Raw genomic sequence first — 12,434 nt, forward strand, 5'->3', positions numbered from 1 at the left:
TTTACGATTGGTTGTATCTATATTACCATTTATCGTAGCCATCTGATAAAAGCTTTATCGTCGAAGATAAAAATGTAGAGGACCAGGAGGAGATAATAGACGACAATGATGGAAGTGATGGCGATATTTTGATAAACTAAATATGGTGGTGATGTGACACAGATTCGTTGGGGTTTTCTTGTAAACACACCAGCTGTGCCATGGATTCTAACTTCTGACATCAAGTGTAAAACTGAAGGGTAGCCAGCCGTCATTTCTTAAAAATTCATGAATCATAAACGTGAATAGAACAAAAATATTTTACGTGTATGTGGTATATTAAATGCACATTTCAAAATAATTTACTCTCTAGTAGGCCTTTCAAAGGTCAAAGGTTCAAAACTTGTTATTCTCTAGAGAATTCTGTCATTGTATGGACACAGGTCCAAGACAGGGGGTAATAACTCTCTTCAAACATTACGGCAAGCTCCAGTCTTTTTCTTAAACATTTCTGGACACAACAGCTGATGTTTCGAGGATTTATTATTGGCTAAATCAGAGGTCAGAAGATGAAAAACACCAGGCGTTCTTCAATTTCCAGTTGTGACTACATCAAATATTTTCTACTTTGACGGCATGTTTGATGTTTCTGCTTCGGGAAGGCAGCTTGGCTGGCTTCTCCTGATTGAAAACCAAAGTCAATAGGAATGAAATAATTACAAGAAGCCAGAATTTTCCTCTGTCTGGACTGTCCACATGTCCCTTTCGTTTCAACACAGCATTAGGATCGGGGACCCGTAACTTAGTGTAAACCTTGAAGCAGATGGGTAAAGATGTTTTCGGCGAGAAAACTTTTAAGCTTTCAAAAAATACTTTTGAAAGAGATGTCTTTCTTACTCTTTGTCTTCTGACCACTCTTCTCTCTCTCCCTCCTTCTCTCCTTCTTTGTTTGTTTGTGTGTGTGTGGTTTGTTATATCGGATTTGACTTCTGCACTCAAATTTTAGGAAGAAACATGTTCGATGGCTTCATTTTCAACTAATTATCCAGTCGAACTAAACTTTAAGATATCTGGTTGTTGGATCCTTGGATGCTTTGGATCCATTTTGATACCAGGCTCAATAACTAAAGACTGTCAAAGTTCCGGTGCATCCAAAAGCCGATTCAACAACTTATAAGAACTTTCCATTTCACTAATTAAAGATTCTTCTTTATGTTGCTGTTGGTTATATTGTGACAGCTATAATTAAGCTAAAAAATTGTTAATTAAACAACAGAAAAGGAAAATAATTTGATGTATACATCAAGCAGACGTTTTATGATGAGGACTGAAAGTTAATGTCAAGTTAAGCACAGTCTGGTGGATTTTTCCAGACTTGTCGTCTTCCTGAAACAGAAGTTCCTGATAAACTTTTAAATGTTTTAAAATTTTAAATAAACATGTTTAATTTGCTTCTCTGTTTAGCTGTATCACTTTCGTTTTCCAGCGCTGTGTGTGTGTTTGTGTGAATAACATTAACCTTTATCGTCCAGCACGATTAATAGCAACTCCCACACATCACTACTAAGACCTTTGTCCCACAAGACATCTTGGCCACAGGATTTCAATATGCTCAGGTCCCAATGTGAACCCTGGGGTGTCTGGCGTGTGAGGATGACGGAGGACACTAGGGATGAAACTGTCGGGATTAATGTCCAGTCCTAAGTGTGACAAGACCCTCGATGTTTCTGCCAGGTACTGATCCGGCCCTTAGCAGGGGTCATGGAATCCCACAGGGAAGGCCTCGTCCCTTCTGTTTATCATCCTTCTCTGACAGCGGGAATCTATTCAAGTTTGTAGATAGTCGTGGTTAGAGATGCTTCAGTTCCTGTCTTTGGTTTAAAGGCTTCCTGCTTTGTACTTATTCATGGAACAGAAGATTTTGATGTAACACCCCAATATGTACTCATAAATAACAGATCATAAGGCTAACGGGAATTAAGGATGACGCTTGAAACTCTTTCTTGGTCTGAAAAACATATAGGAAGGAAAGAGGGACACTGACAAGCAGGAGAGAGTTGTGGAGAGTGGTGAGAGAGAGAGAGAGGAAGCAAAAGAAAGATTTTGGAGGATCACGAAGGCTCTTCAAAAAGGATCTTCAAAAGCTAGAGTCAGAAACGGAAGAATATTGTTCGAGAAGTTTCTGAAATTTCGATAAACGCATCGAGCAAGCTTTTAAAATTACACGGTGGCAAAGAGCTATTTATTCAGAACTTGTCAATTAGCTCCCTTTCAATTCTGTTGTTCACGTGTCAAACCACGCTTTGTGAAATATCCGCGAGGGTGTGAGCATGAGCCGAGGGTAAAGCTACCTTGGAGATAATCAGAGACCGGAAGTCAATCGAAAATCGCTCGATATAAGTAGACTAGAAACTTTCAGGCCATCTGGCTGTTATACCATCCACAACTATGGCTAGAAAGTGTAGATGAAGATAACGGATGAAATAACGGTACAGGTATCTTGCGTAACACTGGTTCATTTCCTCAGTCCCTCAAACTACAAAATACAAATAAATAAATATAAATGACAAAATATAAAAATTGCTTTCATTAAGGGTACATTAAAGTGAAGCTCCTTGTAGTAGCTAGACCGTATAGAAAAGACACGTGAGTGGTTCACTGTGATACATAAAATCGTCCTGATTTTACCTTCCCTGTTAAATCGAGTACTCCTTTGTTAAGTGGGTAGGAGGGGTTTATTTTTAAGCCCAATCTTTTCCCTTACATCTTTGTTAATAAATCGTGTACTAATCATCTTGGTTGTGGAGGGTTAGCCAGTCACAAGCCTCCAAAAGTTCTTAATCAGACTATGAAGCTGAGAACACAGACTCCCATATATCTGGATTGTCTTTTCCTGAGGGGTGCGGGGAAAAAAGTCACCGTCTCGATGACTAGATTTATTTCATGCTAACAGGTTGTCCAACCTTCTTGGCTTGCCTCCTAAGATGCAGGCCGCTGCTGCACTGCAAAAGATGCAAAGAGCTAGACAGCCTATACTCTTGAAGAAGTACTTGACTCCAAACGGCCGCCGCTGCTTGAATCTTACCTGATCCTTCGGATCCCTCTCTTGAAGGTTCTGCGTGGGTGGTGGTGATTCCTCGTGAAAAAAAGACCTTGCATCGAGAAATGTCAAGAACAGACAAAGAAAGTATCGATGCCAAGGAAGTTTCGTTCAGCGTAGGCGGAAAAGCTGGGTTGTCGAAGGACGAAACAGTCTTGGACTCGCCCGTTCGGTTTGTTTTGTTGAGGTGCTGACGTATTCAGCGCTGACTAATCGGGTTTCTGTCACTTGCCATTGTCTCCGCTAGGAGGCAGCACTCAAGAGATCACATCCGTCGGAATGCGCACAGCTCCAGTCGAGGCTCTTTGGTTAGCAAAATTGACCAATCACAAATTTTTAAGGGTGGACGTGACCAGGCGTTTGAAAACGTCTCAAGGTGGGTCAAATAAAATATATCCGTTACATATCTCTTTCCTTCGTTGTTAATGGTTTGTAACCTAGCCAGCAAACATTCTTACGACTAAAAGCCAAGAAAATCGTTTTAAAAGATGTCCGCATCAATCCAATCGACATCCTGTAAAATTTCAATAAGCTAAATGTTATTTTTTTTTATTTTTAAAAAAAAAGACAATGCTGTATGAGTGAAGAAATATTATTCGATTAAATAAATGCTTGCCAGTTAACGTGGTTAAATGTTAAGAGTAAAATACATCGGAAGGGCAACTTTATCCATCGGACCTCAGGAGGAGCCAACAGGATCGGCAACAGAATGCATCAATAACACTGGCGTCTAGTGGCCAGACTAGCAAGACATATATCATCAGTCATAAAACATACCTTAATTTCATTAAATTTAAGTGTACTTTCCATGATTGTGTTGATACTTTGATTCGGACTTGGTCAATAAAATCAGTTCAGTTAAATTCAGTGCAGCTCCGTCTTTCATTCTTTCTCAAAACAAGAGAGATTGCATGCAGGAAAGAAAGACAGTGATATGCATTGGGTAAATGAATATCACAGGTCGCATGGATGTCAGAAGCAAGTGTCATTTAAATCAAAATATTTCCAAGCCATGAACTCCATGTCTAAGATGATGTCCTGACCTGCCTCACAAGGTGGTACTCTTGTGTCAAAATACCCAGGGAGGGCACAGGACGAAGCTGGTCCCAAGATCACTTAATGCTGCTAGCTGACCACATCACACAGACACAGGAAGACGTTTTCAATGGCTTGCGTGAGGTTTGCAGATAAATCTGCATTCCAGTTAGCGAAGTGCATCTCCAAATCACGAGGCAATCGAAAGATGCAAAACTTAAATTAAAAAAAGAAAAAAAAAATACGAGAAATAGAACTTTTTCCCCAATTCCAGGATTCAAAAGTTTTTGAAACGCATCTTTTTTTCTTAAAATTTTTATGAAACCCAAAACAACTGTTTGTATTACATCATCAGTCCACAGACCTCTACTCTGCTCTATGTGTGTCGTTCAGTCAGCTAGTCTTTAAGTCTCATACTTCTGATCAAAATGCTTTCACGAGAAGTGAACCCAGCCTCTTCAGAGTATCGATGCGATATGGAGCATTTTGCAGATTTCGTTAATGTTAGACTAGACGACCTAAAAATGAATTTGGTCGGAGAAAGCACTAAGCTTCTTGTGGAAGAAATGGTTATGGAAGAAAATGCTATTCTTTCTTCTGGGTTCTGTGCGTTAAATCCGCTCAAATCCTAACGTCAGAGGAGTGACAGCCCAGCTGTCAGATACAACCCTCGACCATCCACTCTTTTATAGCCTCGAGATTTCTTTCGTCTGGACAAAGGACAGACCTGAACATTTTAGAACCTAAGAGCAGATACGTGGCTCGATGGTGTCCTGCACACACGTATGGAAAAAAAGACGTATGCATGCATAAACAAACCAACGAAACACACCACAACAGCGACTCACACACAAACACAGATACAAACAATGAAGGAAAAGTTACTTAAAAAAATTGAAATACACAGTGAGAAAAAGGAATACAAACTGACGAGTTTCAGGACAAGCGCACACACACACAAGTACACACGCACGCGAGAGCTCAGAAGGAAGAGAGGAAAGTTGGAGAATAGAATAGGGAGGTAGAAGGAGAGATATCTGCCATTCTTATCTCCCTGGCCAATCTTCCAGTTTGGAGAGTCCAACCCTAAGAGCACACGGCCTCCGTCTGGTCCCTCGTTGCCTAGCAACCTGACACACAGACAGTTGTATAGTCAATAGTTTTCTAACGACAAGATTAAAGCGGCTTGATATGCATACCACATGCACGAGATTCAAAGTTGTTGGAACGTGGCAGTCTGGCGAGGGTTGTTCCGATGCTTGGCGAAGTTCTTAATCCCGGGCTTTGATTCTGGTAAATTTCACAATAAGATCGGCCTATAAACACAACCTTATCACCTGCCTCCGGTCCACCAGAGTTCGTCTGTCCTGGCTTCGGCATCAATAACGCCATTGACACAAATATTGCCGACCAAGCAAATAACTTGGAGCACCAGAAATCTGGTTGCACGCTGTTTACATCAGATGTGTTTCGAATTCTTTCTCCCTCCTCCTCCTCTCTTTCTGACTCTTTGTCCTTCGTGCTTTTTTAAATCACTCTATATCTTTTTTCGTCCATTCTATATTTTGGGTTTATGCTTGTGTTTGTCTTTACTTCCTTTTAAGTGTCAGCAATAAATTTATAACTCTGAATATAAAATCGATGCCTCCTCCGACTCCGAATATGAAATATATACACCCTCTGATTGCAAAGTTGGCGAGGGTATAAGGTCAAAGCGTTTCTAACAAGGAGCACCAGCCAGTCCAGCTCATATTATATATGACGTCAACTGAAATGAAAGTGTTCTTTAATCCTCTTCAGACCAAAAACTCTCTTGCCTTGTCAGCTATAAATCAAAATGGCGTCTAGGCTGCTTCCGGTTGCAGAAGGTCTGTAAAGAAGACGCATAATCCGACTACTTCGAGGTCACGGGATTAGAGTCAGCGAAGGCCTGAAGGACAGTGGACAAACAAGGGTTTCTACATGTGCATGCCCCGCGAGGACCCTAATCAAATAGAGTCACTTTCCCAAGCCGCCAGAGTGCGAAGATCAATGGCAACAGAAGTATCAAAGATTCGGACACGAAGCACTAGCAGACGACAGCTTCAAGAATCAAAGGAAGTGAGTTCGACATGGGATCTGTCGTTGCCGTTCAGATCATCATCATCGTAGAGCTTGCTGTGTCGAATGGCTCACGTCTTCAGACGAAGTGGGAATAAAAGCTATTTAAAGATGGCCAGCAAGACTGTTTAGAAGTAAAGAACCATTACATTTTTTTCTCTATTTTATGTGGTTACTGAAAATAGCACACCAGATTACATCGCATTATTCCCTAGCAGTCTTCAAGCTTCCAGAGGCTTTGAAAGGTAATATTCTCTGAACAGAGGGTCAAGCTTACTAGCAAAGATGAGTCAGTCTGTCATCTTTACCAGCTAGTCTTGATAAAGGTTGACCCCCCAAAAAAAAAATCCATTTTAGGGCTTTACTTTTTTTTTTTTTTTTTTTTTTTTTTTTTTTTTTTTGAGGACAGAAAAATCTCGATGTCAGCATAGTATATCATTAATCTCAGGTCTAATACACTTTTTGTTACTAAGGCCATTCAAGCAGTAACTGTCAAACGGTTAGCTATTTAAATGCTATGAGCACAGTTGACGTCATCAGTTACCTTTCCCTTAATGTTTTTGTTGAGATTAATGAATTTCCCTGTACTATAAAGGTTCTAAAAAGGGTTGTGTCGACGACTGTTGCTGAGCCCAAGACAGTCTTTTCTATAATTATGGGCAGATAATCCTTTCCTTTCCCAAAGATGCCGGGCTACAGTCCCTTGCACAAAAAGGTTAAAAAAAAAAACACTGAAAAAATAAAAATGCTTTAGTTTAGTAAGGATGGAGTCAATGGAAAGCTTAAAGTCGTATGTCAGTTTGGTGTAGCTGTTAATTTCCAGATGTTGTTTGTCTGACGTGTATATGGCGATATTTGTAAGTTTGTATTTCAAGAATGATAAAGGACTTTGTACTCACATTTATTTTATATTCCTCTGAGCCCAGAGATTGACTAAAACAGTTGCAAGATCTTGCAGAACTTTAACTTGGCACAAGTCAGTCACTCTTGGGAAAATGCGTTGTTACGATAAGACGATATGATCACCATCATCGTCCCCCACAAAAAAGAAACCCGAAAAATACGAGTCTTCTGGAGGTCTTGTGATCTGGAGATTTCAACAAAACACTAGCTTCCGTTCAGTGGTTCGATGACTGACTTTTAAATAAAGTTTTGCTGAAACAAAGAAAGTTTACTGCATACACCATTCTCTCTTTCTCTTTAAAACAAACTGCTTGTTAAGAATATATTTCTCGTCTTAAGGTGGAGACTGTGATACAAAACTTGTTCGTAAGTTCTTTCGTTTGACAAACAGTAACAACATTCAACTGTATTGTTTATTAGAAATCTACTTTTTCCTTGGTTATTGCATCTTTGTGCATTTGTTTTAAGAAACGAAAGATAGAATCAAATTGTACTTATATTTGTATTCGTTCTTATTTTTAGTGATTAAACCTTTCGCTCTTCCCTCTTTTCAAATCGCTTCTCTGAGTTGTGAAAAAATTACATGATTAGAACGATAAAGTAAAAAGTAGATTCTATTGTAAAGTGCATGGAGAAGTGTTAATTTCTAAGCGAGTACGAGTTAATTATAAAACGCAAAAGATGTAAGATGAAAAGCCAAAGGGAAAACGAATAAAGTGCATTACGGGCCCCTGAATTTTTCTAATCATGAAGATAAGTACAAAAAAGAAAGATGTTCTAGCTCTAAAACTAAAAGTGATGTCTGCATCCGTCAACTGCTGCCAGCCAAGCCTCTTGGAACACTCTCAGATCTTTTCAACCACTTGCCCTGGACTGGTTGACCTCATCGGGAAAGCAGAAAGGACGAAGACTCTGACAAACTTTGTTCCACAGACCTTTGCTGAGCTTCAGCAATTACACCTGGAATGGTACTCTTTGTCCACTCCCTTTTGTTTCCCAACCAATTGTCCCTCCGTCTACCTCGGTGTCGGCCTCCCAGTGAGTAAGGAATGATGGTCTTAGAGTGTTGTGCCTGGTCATGTGACCAAAATACGTGCTACGGCCATCAGAAGGGGTTCTTGTGTACTCACCAAAGGTTTCTCAGTACATAGTCGCTGTTTTGTAGCTTGGTATGTGCAACATGTTATAGTCACAATGAGGTATTGTCTGAGAGGCATGTAGATTTTTTGAATATGAGAGATAAAGCAAGAGACATTTTTAACAAACAAACAAACAGCTTGTACGTGTGTGTACGCGCTCAACATGTATCTGCAAGATGGAGAGTGGGGTGACAGTGTAGCATGTATTTGAACGGTCCCCGATGGCGCCATCTCCCGGCTGATCGTGAGACAGGTAAAGGGCCGCACTTTCACACTTATTTCGTTGCCACCAGATTGTGCGATATCGTCCTTGCAATTGTGCCAACCATTCATCATGCCGATGACTCGCCTTTCGACTCGCTTCTCGTAATTCACCACGCGAGAGACCCCACCCAACCCCTCCTCCTGCCCGCACTTTTCTCTCTCTCCTCCACCCCCTACTCCAACCCTTCTGCTCTCTCTTCTCACCTTCCGCGTGGCATGGTTACATTACCGTCCCCCGGTAATCTCGCGAGGTGTGAGATGGAGGAAAATATGGAGTAGTGGCTTTGGTTGTGGATGGTGGTGGTGATGGTTGGGGTGGGTAGGAGATGACAAAGACACCATGGGAAGGCGTCTGTCGAGCAAAGCGTGCTAAGGGTGCAGAGAGTGCGGGGTGTCGCTGACGTACAGCATAACAATCGTTTCGCGCGAGCTTGCACATGCGCGCGTAAACACACACACACGCTCGAGAACGTGAGATATTCACGCACCCACACTTACACACGTACGCCAAATTAAATAGCTTGCCAGCTAGCACTTCACAACCTTGTATGTACACACACACAAATAAATATATACATTTATATTCACACATATATAGATAGACATATATTTGACACATTTACCTACAAATTTAGATATACTTGCGCGCGCATGCACATCGACATCCAACACGCTTGAAAATACAGACACATACAGACAGTAATAAAAAATACATGTGTGTTCGTCTGCACGCTCCATACCATGAGCATGTCGGGCGGTCGTAACTAGGGAACTGGGTGTCCGTGAAGGATGGGGGATGAGGGTGAGGTGGGCATTCAAGCGAGCTAGCAATAAACACGAACTTGTATTACTGGACTGCTGGCAGACGATTTTTTTTTCCAGTTAACTACTAAAACGAGGCAGTTGTGTACAAAGCTTCCGGTTTATTCACATTTCATATTAACTACTAAAACAAGGTATGATAGTACAAAGCTTCCGGTTTAGTCACACTCTTTGTTTAGGTCTAGCAGAGACTAACAGCAGAAAAATTCGCAAGAGGCTAAGCCTTGGTCTTGGAAGACGGACAGCAGTCCACCTACACACATCCATGCAATAAGTTTGTGAGTGCACGGCTGTCGTGGAGTCTTCGCTAACAAAGTTCCTTCTCACAGGCAATCCTCTGTCACCGCTATATTGAAATCAAGACAACATTCAACTGCCCATCCATGTTGAAATATGTGACCCATTCACTGACGGTAGCATCGTTAACCAGGTGTCGGCGAACTGAAAATCAAATAAAGTGGTGGTGCAAATGGCATGAAAGTCCCAAAGTCTAGAGAAAATAAGGGACTGACTGACAAAAAATCTACTACCCTTCCCCTTCGCTCGGCCCCAGAAAAGCTTTAAAAACAAATCAGGTTTAGTAGCTGCCTCCCTTGTCTTTTTTACATGGAAGTAATCAAATTATTGATCGTCATCTCCTTTCTCGTTAATAACATTTGCAGGGCGGCAAGGGAAAGTGTAATGTAGGTGGATTGGTATTTAGGGGGTTAATTTTGAAACTGCTTTTACAGAGCGATTATCTTTTACTACGTGTAAGAGATTGATGAAGAGAAACTGTTGTGTAGATATCAATGTACCCAGCGAGGCGAAATGGGTGGTTACTTATGGTCGAGGTTCGGAGATTACTTGCGATCGTGAGGAGAGAATGTAAACAAAAGCGGAAAGATTCTCTTTCATTGTTGCTTGATATATAAATATATAATATTATGTGTGCTTTTAGAGAATTGCTTTGGTATATGAAGTTATTGTTTGATTGTATTTAAGGAGATCCTAACTGTCAATGCAGTAGTGCCGACTTTGCCAAATGCGGTTAAAAATGTTGTGGAGGTCGACCATCAAACGCTATTCGTAGGCCGTTTTCTCATGAATATCATTGTCTTATCGAGACGTGCTACGGAGAGCTGAGAACCATAATTTCACGGTGTGTGTAATATTTTCTGTGACTTTTATGCATAGCGAGTACGCAGACATCAGGATTTGAGATTATGTTCCATGACTTTTATTGCTCAACCAGTGCTCATCAAACGTTGCGATGTCTGGAGCAGATGCTCGGAATGGGACTGCTGGGTGTCCACGATAGTAGCTGTTGGTGTATGTGGGGTTGGGGTAGGGAATGGTGTTTTATACCGAGGCAGCAGCCAAGGATATATAGGAATCCCTAAGCTGGAAACGCGTGTCTCATGCAAAGCCTACCCGAGGATGTTATAACCCAAGACATCGGAGGGATAAATGGTGGCGCGACGGCTGCACTGATTTGACACCAATTTTATTTATTTTGTCGTTGCTGAGTTCTGTTTAGTGATACATATTCTTGCTGACCTGCGAAAATCCCCTTTTGACCATGCTAAGAACATCCCAGACCAACATGCCGCCAATAAACTCAAAATGTACGCAAATTCATACGGAGACCAACCAAAGATGTGAGGCGGAAGTGGAGACACCCTCTGATGAAGGTGCAATACTGATGGAGGATCACATCAAAACTCTTACGAAGCATACGGCCTACAGTTGACAAAGATCGAAGCTTTTACTTCACGACATACGTTCACTGGTGTCCTTCATGTCATACCATTTACCCTTATAACAGCTCCTCCTCCCCAACCATCTTCCCTTCTTTTTTTCTTCGCTGCTGTCATCAGTGTTTTATTCGTCTTGATCGAACGGCACGCGTGCTTATTACATTTGCCTATCCGTCCATCATTCACCCTTCTTCTGGGAGATTGAGGAGGAGAAAATAGCCTTATTAGCAGTGAGAGAACGGTACCAGAAGTTGGCCTGGCACGACTCCACGTCACACTTGCCGTTTGAGGCCCAGCTAATTAAGAAAGGCTGATAAAGGGAAGGCAGGCATGATGAGAACCACAAAAATACATGCTGCCCTCCCTTGAATAATAGCCCGAGAGTGGAACATAACGGCACACTGGGTGGGCGGCACGCTGATTTTTTTTGTTGTTTTTTTGTATAGGTCTCAGTGAAGGGGAGAAAAAATTCATTGCAAAGTATATACATGTATATATTTACAAGATATGTAAATAAAGGAAGTATGTGGTTTTCAATTTACAACGACACAGGTTACATCTCAGTATTTAGAAAACATGGACTTTAGAACATGGAAACCCTATATAATTTGGGGAAAAAAAAATTTACAGACGAAAAAAAAAAACCCCAAACAAACAAAAATAAAACCAATTAAAAAAAAACAAAGACAAAAAAAAAAAGAAAACAATATTCATAGATCCCAGTCTACGGAAGAAAGTTTACAAGCGAGCATGTGCGGCATGGGGGGAAGGAGGGTTACGACACTCATTGACTTAAATGTTGACTTTTATGTTGTGATGTACAGGCACCACATGTTGGAGACGTCCCCTGAGTTAGCAAGGGTCCAGCGTGAAGGGAGATGGTGAGGGGAGGGGGAGGATTACCTGTCTGATGTTAATCACAGATGAAAAGCTCCCGACTGTTTCCAGGGACACGATCATGGTGTTAATAATCGCTGAATTCTTTTGATCTGATCAGGGCTGCACCTTTGGCTAAAGACAAATACTACGCCCCTTCTCTCTCCAAAAGTGAACCGTTTATAAACAAGCGGCACAGGGGTGTTCTCAAACAATAAGTTTGCAAATTTTATTTTAATGCTATCAACAATGTGGTGAATATAACAGCCACCAGTTCCTGCTTCTTTATGGGTGACTGGGATTTAATGGCAGTCTGTAAGATCCTTTATTTAAAAATAAACATCAGAGAATTATCTTTATTCAAATGCCGTTTTCATGGCCTTTTATTTAAAATATTTTTTACAAGATGACTGCTGCAGTGACAACAGGCAAAAGAATACTTGTACCATTTATAATCTGCCCCTTGCTCACCAACAC

The sequence above is a fragment of the Pomacea canaliculata genome, linkage group LG7 (genome assembly GCF_003073045.1).
Source record: "Pomacea canaliculata isolate SZHN2017 linkage group LG7, ASM307304v1, whole genome shotgun sequence".
NCBI classification, from domain to species: domain Eukaryota; kingdom Metazoa; phylum Mollusca; class Gastropoda; order Architaenioglossa; family Ampullariidae; genus Pomacea; species Pomacea canaliculata.